Here is a 12105-nt window from a genome sequence, read left to right on the forward strand (position 1 = left end):
GACAGTTGAACTGAACGTGAGGCTAACTGAAGCGAAACAGACCTGAGCCTGTGCTGATAAGCACATGTAAACAGACAATGCAGCCAACGGCACCCAGACACTTGGGAATCCTAACTTAATTTACAGATTCACGATTGGAGTTCTGTTCAGAATCACAATCAGAATCAGCTTTATATGCCAGGTATGAGGACACACACGAGGAATTTTTCTGTGGAACAGCGTTGCTCACAATGTGCTTACACATACAAAACAACCAAACAATGTATGCACACTAATATACACATACTCTAAACAGAAACAATTTAGAGGCAATAGTGCAATGATTGCAATGAAGAGTGCAATGAAAATTATTTAAATGTGGAGCATGGTGCAAAGGATGCTGGGATACATAGTATTATGTTATAATATTACAATCTAATAAGTGAGATATGAGAATGAGAATTGTGAAAATAATAAACGATTGAAAAAAATTTCGAAAAAAAAGTTAAACACCTCATGATAGAGCCACCTGCATTGTCACATTGCCCTGCAACTAAATACAGCGAAGGAAATAAGGTAAAGTAAATACCTCATTTATTACAGATGAAACCAACAGTTTGGAGTTAAGTGTCATTGGTATTTGGTTTTAGGAAAATCTCTTCACTCAATTCTTAAAAAGAGTCAGGGAATGTATGGTCTTTGCTTTAACAGAAACAGCTTGAATAAAAATGTTAGTTGCAGTTAAAAGGTTTTTTAAAGTAGCGTGTTACAACAACATGAAACCACAAACTGGTACAAAAAGCACAAAGCCAGCCGTTAGAGCAAAGGTTCATTTTACCTGTTAACTGAAGAAGATGTCATTTGATCCTCTCTATCTCTCTGGGCTCAGCTTACTCTCTTCCATTCCAAAATGCATTTTTCTGGAGTCAAAGTCAACTGACTTCTGGGATGCCGGCGGGAAGTTTGTGGTTTTAAATGTGTCTCTGCGCAGACCAAGGTCCTTCTCTGTACTGCTCGAGTCACAGGTGTGTTTGTATGTGTGTGTAAGTGGGTGTGTACTCAAAGGCTGTGTTTGTGATAGCTTCCTGTATCAGCACTGGGTCCTCCTTTCTGTGTCCGCTTTCCACTATTACCTCACCGCTTTTAGCACCTTATGCAAATAATGTTGAGACAGTACCTCGGCCTTGAGGTGGTGTCTGGAGGTTGGGAAGGAGGGGGAGGAGGAGGGGGAGGGGGGGAAAGGAAGAAGCCTCAAGCAGAGTAATACACATTCTTACCCACTCACCACCCCCTGTCTCTTTCTATGTTGATATCTTTTCTTTCTTTCTGCCCCCACCCTCACACACACACACACACACACACACACACACACACACACACACACACACACACACGCACAAAAAAAAAAAATGCAAATACCCCTCACCGCCAGCCAAATATACAGGGTAATAAATCCTTCAACTGACAGCTACATTTACTTTCTTGTCATCAATATCTTATGTCTAAAACTCTACAGTGTGCATATGTTGAGACAGGTGGTGTGGTGTTTTACTTCTGCAGTGGACCTTAAACACAAAAGACACACAAACGACACAGCTTTTGCATCAGCAAGTGTGGCACACAACACATATAAAAGATTAATTTGCATGTAGAGAGGGATAAGGTAACAGGTGGCGACACAGGGCTGTCTTCCCACTTTCTGTGAATAGCCTGTTGTTTTACCTCCTTACAGTGTTGCTGGTCAGCATGACACATCAGCACCAGCCAGACTGGTCCACACAGTGTGAACCTAGAGTAGTAAGTTTGTATTGTTATAGCATTTGTAGTGAAACCATACGCTTGCCCAGGCAAAGTAATGACAAAAACGATGTCATGTTTGATCTTACATGATGAGATCACTATTGAGCAGGAAAGAACATTTTCTTGTAATCTGCCTTTCAAAGACTTTTATAAACATTAATTCAATATTTAATTCAGGAAATAAATGATAAAATAACAAATGTACATCTACCAGGAAGAAGTTACTTGCTCATTAAGCTAATCTTGAAGACTGTTTATTTGACTACTCGTTTTATGTTACTGAGTAATGGCTCTGGGCCAATAGCAATAGTGTGTCTGTGCTTTAACAGCTGCCTAACTGACTCAGTTCACAAATACTGCCGTATCATATCAGCAAAGTAATCTATTAGTCATTGAGTTGGGAGTGCTTTGAGGAAGGAGAATGTTTACGATCAAAAAATGTTTTATTTCCCTTCCTGGAATGCATCATTTTGGCTTTATAATTAACATGTCAATGATTTAGTGGCTGATTGAGGTAAAGTAACACACTACAGTAAGTTATCTTGTGGGAAAGAGGGTTGGGAAGAAATGTCTTCAGGTAGGCTATAAAATGACACATTGTTGACTGTCTTGCCGGTCTGCCCGACTTCTTAGATAATGTCTTTCAAGGACAAAAACCTTTGTTGCATTTTTTTTTTTAGAATAAAACATACAATGTTACAGCAGCTGGTAGGAATGAGCATGAGAGTTGTGTACAGTGGCATAATGATGTTGGTCTTTTGTTTGCTATCATATGTAGAAGGGTTTGGTCATAGGCTATTGTCTGTCCCAGGTATGATTTTCATTTGATTGATTGCATTTCAAGAGCTGATCAGGATCCATTCAAGTGCACATGCCTTTGTGTTGCCAAGGAGGTCATGCTTTTCATGAAACTTGGTGGAAGGATGTCGTATGGGCCAAGAAAGAACCCATTTTATTCAGAAGCTGATCTGATTTACAGGGCGGATATACTAATTGTTGCAAAACCTTTGTTAACCAAGAAATCTGTTCTGGGGACGTGACAAGGAAACCATCCAGTAAGGTGCTTTTCCATCTTCCAACACCATGTGCTTCTTTACACCCCAGCAACCATCCGCAGCATTACGTTTTTTCTTTTCCAAGGTGAAAGCCACTGGCAGGGAGACTTTATGTACATTTTGAAATTTCAAATGTAAGAATGGGTTCTGGTAGCAAGGATAATGACATGTCTATAAACATCTATGAACTCTTTCCTCTCTTGAATATCAACAAGCAACAATAAGTCAGCTGTCAACAAGAACTTGTCAGAGCTGAAAGAAGGTCACTGCTGACCTTTAGTAAAAAGCCCACATCCAGTATGTGCTAAGGGTGAGATGTGGAAAGTTGGAAGGCATGTCAGTAGAGCGAGCGTCATGAGGGTAGTTTTGGGGTAAATGGGATGTTTGTTTACTAAAATAGGAGCTTAGCGCTACAAATACTGTATATGCTGTAAATTGTGCACAATTGTATGTGTAATCTCTTATCAGTTTAAATTTGAGTCAGATGTAGACTTAAATAAATCACAATGACAATAAATTGTACTATAAACAAATTACACTGTATAATCGATTTTTGATGGATTACATATTGTGAAGGTAAACAAAGGTGATATTAAATTCTGACTGTTGAAGTTCAAAAGGACTTCCAAATAAAGCAGTTGCACACAATAAATATTGGTTTACCTGTTTATGAGGGTCTACTTTACAGTTTACGGTAGACCAGAACTTATCTTTATGGCCCATAACCGCATTACGGTCACATTCCTCTTCAAATAATCTTTGGCATTCTTGCCTAGTCATTCATCCTCAAAAAATAAAATGAGTTAAAGCAGGTTATAAAGCTCACACTAGGTTTCCAAAAGGTTATCACAGTATTTCCACAACAAAGAGGCCACTTTTGAAATCAACTCATCCAATATATCTGTTTGGTTTGAGATTATCATTTTCCAGCACACTGACCTTCACTGCCAACTTTTATGGTAATGTTTACACTGAGTCTATTTTATGCATAATTGCATACAAGCAAAGTGACTCTTGGAAAATGATGACACATAATAAAAAAACACCTGCTGTCAAACCCACACTCACCTCTCTTGCCCACCATGAACATAAAGGATTGGATTATTATTATTATTGTTACTGTTATTATTATTAGATCAAGGATTGGACGTGGCTTATTATTTTTTCAAATAAATATTACTTTCAATCTAAAGTGTTTCCTCTTTTTGTGTGTGTGTGTGTGTGTGTGTGTGTGTGTGTGTGTGTGTGTGGGTGTGTGTGTGTCACATGGATGTGATAAAAAAAAACTTTATTTTGCTAAATCAGATTGCAATATCTTCATAATCTATAGTTTTGACTATGGATGAATTAGAATGGGTTTCTGCAATGACAGAAGAAAAGATTGCAGAGTTGAAAAGTTGCTTCAATGTGCATACGGACATGTGAGTATTTTTTGAAGACATACACTTGACAAAAAGTCAACCTATCCATTAAAGCAATATTTTTGATATTCCTAAAGCTAAATTACCAACTGACAAAGGGGATCTGCCTCAGGGCCTCAGACCCTCATGGGTTTAGGTAATTTAATTTATTTCAAATTTGTGTGATATACACCACTAAAGCTCAGTATAAACTGATAGGATAAAGGCATTTCGTTGGCTCTTGCAATGTTACCTAATCTTAAGATCCTATCTTGTCAGCATCTATCCGCAATACCTTTATTATCCATTGTGCACATTGCCAAAAAAGAACAATGATACAGCAATCCTGAGGCAGTGTAGTACTCCAACCATAGGACGTGGTGTATTGCTTGGTGGCAGTACACCCGTGCATAGTATCTGATGACTGTGGCAACATGGTACACAAGTGCACAGTACACATACAGGAGAAGAAATGTGTGGGTAGGTCAAATAAGTTCAACAGGTCATTATAATCCAGCCTTCCAGTCTCCGGCACATTTTAAAGAGCAGAAGATGCATAAATAGACACAAATGCATGAAAAGCAGTGAAAGCAAGGCAAGGTAGCTTCATTTGTACAGCACATTCAGCACGAACAGCAGCACTGTTGTTATGGTGTAACCAGGTTTCAGTTAAAAACATGAAATCTAGATTGTGATTGATAATAGAATCATTAAAACAACATGACATAAACCAGAGACTGAATGCAAAAATGTTAAACCTAACTAAATAGGAAACAGGTTTGTACAATCTTCATCTTGTTTATCAACATTCTTTACCCCAAATAATTATATATTTTTTCCTAAAACTCTTAGACTTCTTACAATGAATGTGTATTTAAATGGCAAGTTAAGTTATTTATTGTTATTGCATCACTTTGGTATTGCCATTCTACTGATGCACTTTAATGTATGGCAATCCCATACAAGGGACCCCTTACTGTTTCAATTAAAGATGTTTTTTTTTTCTTCACAAAAGTAAGAGTTGAAATACAGTATGTTGTGACTGACTTTGAACATGCAGTGAGATCCAACCAAGAGGTCATGCTCAGAGGCCCAACAGTAAGTGACATGGCACTGTACTGTGTACTGTCGGTGCTTTGCTGTGAACTGCCTCTGCGCTGCCCAGGAAACGCTGCCCCCAGATGGCCAAAAGACAATTTGTTCCCAGCATCACTCGCCTGATTAAGTTAAGTGACTCCAGCTGTGTTCAGATGGACTCTAACTGACTAGTCGCAGCTCCTTCATGCATCCCTGAGTGAGTTTTCCTTCTTAATTGTTGATGTGCTATTAATTATTTGAATTTTGCTGTGGTCAATGTACACCTGATCACATTTCCATCTTATTTATTTAAGTTTGCCTGATGACAGTGATTATTAGGCTATTTGTTTGATTGTGCTAAAAAAACAATGCATTGGTTCAATTGAGACAGAAAATGTACCAATGAATTGTATTTTCCCCTGAAGAACTCTTTTATCAGGCTTTTTTTGTAGAACGCTTTCATATACCAGCATCCGTTAAACAGTTGTTACAAATCTGCATCAGCACTAGAAGGCTCTAAGGTCTTTCAGTGGAGCTGGTGATAGGCCTAGCAGCATTGTGGTCCATTCGCAGGTAATAACGTGATGTTTGACAGCAACCTAAGTGGGATGAAATAAACAAACAAACAAACAGTCAGTGGTGGTTAAAGTACTCCTATTCATAACTTAAATAATAGTGCCTTTCCAACTATGTAAAACTACTCAATAACTAATGACTAGTACAGTATTTGAGTAAATGTACAACTGATTACTTTACACTATGATCATCATTATGCCAGAAATGAGCAGAGTGGAAGTTGTAGCTTAGATATAGCAGTAACATTAAACCAGGGACAGTGGTAATATTACTGGGTGGAGAAGGTAATAGACTCTGTCAGCAGTAGGCGTGCTTGAATCAGCTCAAATCATGCTCTGTATTTCTGTCATGTCACAGCTTTTGGTCTTCTCAAGGTTAAATAATATGAATGGAACAGTTTAAGTAGCATATTCAAAAGGATCTTTAACCCAATATCTGAGTCATGAACAAAAGTAACTTGACTGCAAACACTTGAGAGATCAACATTGCAATTATAGTCTGGCTCTTTTTTATTTGGTAGATGTAATGAAACTATTTTTCACAAACCTGTTTTTTGATTTATTGGCCTTGATTTGAGTTGCTGTAAGTAAATCATCAGGACTTGTATCATTTTTCATATCTCTCCTATAGTCATCCATCAAGGGAAGTGAAATGAAACTGCTTGTCTCTAAAGAGTACGCCTCGGCAGATAGAAAATATGAGTAAATATGCATCAGGCCACTGACATTCTCAGATGGGCAATATTCTATATTTTTATATACCACAAATCCCATGAAAAGACCAGAACCAACAATAGCTCTTTTTCCCAGCAGATATTTTGAGCTGTTATCAGTTACACCTCAGCTCTCAACCTGTCTGTAACTTTCAGCCCCAAGCCTATTGGTTCCTACTGAAGATGTACATTTTTAACAACAAACCGCCTCGATTGTTAATTTAAATCTTTAGTGCGTAACATTTTTATATTGATAGACGTTTGTTACATTCAAGCCATTTTGACCTGAGTTGATACAAAGCTAATTTCAGCTCTACAACATTCTCTCTGCACTTCTCAGTATGGCTGTGTTTAGAAATTGGTGTCATCTGGTGACTTTTGCGGGCATAAAATCGAACAAAGATAATGATTTCTTCTGAACAGTCCATGTTTTTTTAATCCTCCTTATCTACAAGCAACTGCAATGTGCCACATAATCTCCTCACGGGGGAGACAAAAACGACGCACTATAGCTTTAATAATTAAAGCGGCAGGACCTGTAAAATGTCACTCAAAGAGACACAGAGCACCTGTTAGGAGAGGCAAAATGACAATGAGACACAAAACCACAGAGAGATGGGTAACAACTATGAAGGGACTGAAAAAAATAACTGAACAACTAAGTCTGGGCTTCTGTGGACAGGAGGGTGTGTGTACACTGGCTTGATGTTGGCCTTGTGTTTGCTGTGATATGTAGAAGGCTTTGGTCAATAGGCTATTGTCCATGTCAGGTAGGATTTTCTTTTTGAATGTTTTACATTTGAAGAACTGATCAGAATCATTCCAGCTGTCTTTGGGAAGACAGTAATCTGAAATGATCAGGACACATTTTGAATCCAAACAAGTGCACATGCCTTTAATTATAATGCTGATTATTACCTTTGCCAAGGATGTCATATTTTTCATGAAACTTGGTGGAAGGATCGAGCATGGGCTAAGGAAGCATCCATTAGATTAGAAGCGGATCCAATTCACACGGCTGATGCATTGCAAAACCAGAAAAAACTGTTCTAGGGAAACGAGTTGAGTGTTTTTCCATGTTCCTCTTAACACATCAGCAACCGCCAGCAGCATTAAGCCATTTTTCTTTTTTATTTACAATTGTGAAAACCACTGGCAGGGAGTCTTCATGTGAATTTTGAAACTTCAACTGTGGAATGGGTTCTGGTAGCAAGGACAATGACATGTCTATAAACATCCACTCTCTGGCCTCTCTTAAATATCAACAAGCAATAATAAGTCAACTGTCAACAAGAAGGTGTCAGATCTTAAAGAAGGTCACTGCTGACCTTTAGTAAAAAGCCCACATCCAGTATGTGCAAAGGGTGAGATGTGGAAAGTTGGAAGGCATGTCAGTAGAACAAGCGGCACGAGGGTAGTTTTGGGGTAAATGGGAAATTTGTTTACTAAAATAAGAGCTTAGCGCTACAAATACTGTATATGCTGTAATGTAAGCACAATTATACGTGTAATCTCCTATCAGTTTATTTTTGAGTCCTTTTATGTGTGTTGTAGACGCCAATAAATCACTATGACAATGCAAATTTTGTTTGTATATTACCTTTGCTTACATGTAAACCCAATGGTGCTTTGCATTAAAAACAGCATACACATAGGAATACATAACAAGGCAGACAACCAAAACAAAAAAGGCATGCATGTGTGCGACCATACTGTGTACACACACACACACACACACACACACACAGAGTGTAATTAAACAAATGCCTAAGAAAATAATAATGGCTTTAAGTTTGTTTTGTTGCATGTTGACCCATTTGTGACAGACCTCGGGTCATCTGAGCTGTGCTTTGTAGACTATTATCCGGATTATGAAAAGGTTTCTGTATTGTACCGGGAGCCAATGAAGTGTTTTCAATCATGGAGTAATGTGTTCAAATGTCTGTGTAAGTGAAAGGACTCTGGCTGCTGCATTTGAAATAATTTGGAGGTGTCCTACTGATTTGTGCAAGTTAGAGAAAATAAAGTTTTGATATTTATAAGTGAGGAAATGCTGTCTGGGTAATATTGGTGATGTGATTTTCAAAACTGAGATCAGTATAAACAAATAATGCCAAGGTTTCTGACTTGCTCCCTTTATTTGAGAGACTGTTAATCCAGGTGTAAATAAATCTTTTTGACCAACTACGAGAAGCTCAGTCTTGTCTGTATTCATCTGTAGAAAGTTTTTGTACATGCAGCAACTAATATCTTCAATACAGTTTACTAGTTTGTTAACAGAGCTGAGATCCTCGGAGGAAGCAGGTTACAAAGCTCACAAAGCTACAAGGCTCATACTACTTTCCAAAAGGTTATCACAATATTTCCAAAACAAAGATGACTCTTTTTGAAATCAACTTATGCAGTACTTGTTTGGTGTGAGATCATCCATTTCTAGCACACTGACCTTCACTTTCAACATGCAGCTTTTATGGTTATATTTACACTGAGTCTATTTTATGGATAATAGCATACAGGCAAAATGACTCTTGGAAAATGATGACACATTGTAAAAAAACACCTGTTGTCACACAATCCCTGTCACACACAAACGCACATACACACTCACCTCATGCCCCCATGAACCTGAAGACTTGGCATCATGGATGAAATACGGGTTATTATTTTTCCAATATGTGTTATATTTGTGTGTGTGTGTGTGTGTGTGTGTGTGTGTGTGTGTGTGTGATGAAAAAACCTTAATATAAAGTGGGACTGTAAAAGCTTCCTATTATATAGTTTTACATGCACAAAATATTCCGGTTTGTGCCCTTATGAAAAAAATCCCAAAACCGAGAGAGATTCAAAATTGATGGTCGAAAGGAGATCCAAATAACAAGTCCCGGTTAAAGGCCCGGCAGTAAGGGGTGATGTTCTGGACAGTACTGAACTGTACAGTACTGCATTTCGCTGTACTATACAGTTTTGTACTATACTGTGCTGTGCAGGCATCTATTTGATGTCTAGACAAAGAACAAGCTCTAAGATTTTACTATTGATTCATTCGTTTTTGACAGTATTTTAAAATCATAGCAATTGCACTGCAATTCCTTCCAAAATTACAGACCTTACAAGACAAAGTACACAAATTCTCAGACTTTAATCAATACATTCACTTTGAAGTCAAAACTACAGGTGTCTTCAACCGGGCAATAGCTTAATGAGCTCACCACTTACCTTTGGACCTGAAGGTTCCAGGACCAAGAGTTACAAGCTGACCATCTTGTACCTAATCAGCCGTTGAGCTTGGACACCTTCCCTGCACATTTTAGATGTTTCTGAGCATCAACACACCTGTCCAAAATCATCAGCTCATTAGTTTGTGTCCTAGGTTGACGTGCCACTGTGTACTCCTATTGTGTACTGTGTACTTCCTATTCCTTGGGAATCACCAACGTGATGAGCAGGAACGTTTGGCAAAAATGCTGAAAGAACGCATGTTTGCCATTTTGCTTCTCTTCCTCTTCTCCATTCACCGCTTTTCGCTCCTATACTATTACTTTCTTTGATGTTTTTTGATGCATTTTTTGCCATAAAGTTGTTGAATATCACGATAACGATATTACTTGCAGTCAATAGACAGATATTAAAATGTATTCACTCCTGCCTAATTGCTGCTTTCAGAATTCTGTTAAAATACAACAAATTTTTTTGACTTATTGTACCATGTCTTTTTATGACCTATTTTGGCATACTCTGCTATTGGTGCATTCATGCCACCTGGGAATATCTGGGACAACTCCCGTGATTGCATTGTTTTTCTGACTGCAAGTGTTCACGTGATGCTTGTTCTTCTTCTGCTATGTCGGTGTTTGGCATAACAACTTGTTGCATGACTGCCACCAACTGTTGGGTGTAGCCCAGAGCATCACAAGAACAATGATATGCTGCTGTTTTCAAAAAATCACATCGGCAGGTGTTTGTGTTATCAGCAGGACGACAAATGAGCCACGGGTAAGGTGTTGTTTTGTATACTTAGGCCTATTTATGAATAACATACTAAGACCTATTTCATTACTTTTTTTCAACATACTATGCTATCACTTTAAGATTAGTTTTTTTCGACAGACTATACTATGAGTTGTAGTTTTGACATACTATACTAAGACTTTGTATGCCTTTTTCCGACATGTTATACCATGATTTTTTTATGACCTTTTTCCATAATACATTTTTAGGGTTCAACTCTATGCCTTTTTGACATGCAATGCTGTGACATTTGTATGACTTTTTTTGACATGCTATACTATAACTTTTAGTTTAGACATACTATTTTAAGACTTTTTTATTACTTTATTTTTTAAATAGTATACCTTGACTTTGTATGACCTTTTTTAAAATACTATGCTTTTATTTTTCCAACATAAAAAAACTGACTTTTTACAACTTTTTTTTTTGTCTTTAGCATAATGAACGATAATATACAATGCCCAACCAGTGCATTACAAGCTTCACAAGTAAGTTAAGCTTGTTTTCAACTTTTTTTTGAAATACAATACTGTGAATCTTTTACTACTTTTTATCAACATACTATACTAAGACTTTTTTTCGACATACTATACTATGAGTTTTATTTTTGACATATTATACCATGACTTTTTTATGACCTTTTTTGACATACTACACTTTTACTTTTTTTGACATACTAAAACAGTTTACGAGTGTGTATATGTATGTATACATGTGTGTGTGTGTGTGTATATATGTGCATTTATACATATGAATGTATATATACAATTACCTTTTTATGCTTTTTTTTTCAACAACCTATACTATGACTTTTTTTGACACACTATACTATGACTTTTAGTTTCGACATACTATTGTGAGATCTTTTCATGACTTTTTTTTTGACGTATTGTACCATGACTTTTTTTGACATACTATACTATGACATTTTTTCAACATCCAATATTAATTTTCATGACTTTTTTGACATACTATTTTACATACCACTGTGACGGTTTTTTTTACATACTATAGCATGAATTTTAGTTTCAACATACTATCATACTATATTTTTCATTACTTTTTTTGACATACTGGGTTATACCATGACATTTTTTTCGACATAATATACTATGACTTTGTTGTGACATTTTTCGACAGACCATACTTTAGTTTTGACATACCATATTTAGACTTTTTAAAGCCTTTTTTCAACGTTTTATACCATGACTTTTCATGAGTTTTTTATGACATACTATATATATATACATATATATACGTGTGTGTGTGTTTGTGTGTGTATATATATATGTGTATATATATGTATATATATGTGTATATATATATGTATATATATGTGTATATATATATGTATATATATATGTATATATATATGTATATATATGTGTATATATGTATATATGTATATATATGTGTATATATATATGTATATATGTATATATGTATGTATATATGTATATATGTATATATGTATATATGTATGCATATATGTATATAT

At 36.6% G+C, this 12105-nt stretch overlaps 1 protein-coding gene and 1 long non-coding RNA gene across 2 annotated transcripts in view; one reads left to right on the plus strand and one right to left on the minus strand.

The window, feature by feature from the left end:
* The window catches only part of LOC117947051 (RING finger protein 223), an 11381-nt gene extending 10259 nt beyond the window's left edge, over positions 1 to 1122 (minus strand). The window contains exon 1 of the mRNA XM_034875617.1: positions 818 to 1122. The gene's annotated coding sequence lies outside the window, so the exon portion shown is untranslated. The remainder of the gene's footprint in view (positions 1 to 817) is intronic.
* LOC117947052 overlaps positions 1 to 12105 on the plus strand; it is a 17775-nt gene that overhangs the window by 5414 nt on the left and 256 nt on the right. Inside the window, exons 2-3 of the long non-coding RNA XR_004657144.1 lie at positions 1028 to 1030; positions 6114 to 6126. This is a non-coding gene — a long non-coding RNA (uncharacterized LOC117947052). The remainder of the gene's footprint in view (positions 1 to 1027; positions 1031 to 6113; positions 6127 to 12105) is intronic.

The sequence above is a fragment of the Etheostoma cragini genome, chromosome 7 (genome assembly GCF_013103735.1).
Source record: "Etheostoma cragini isolate CJK2018 chromosome 7, CSU_Ecrag_1.0, whole genome shotgun sequence".
In the NCBI taxonomy this organism is placed as follows: Eukaryota; Metazoa; Chordata; class Actinopteri; order Perciformes; family Percidae; genus Etheostoma; species Etheostoma cragini.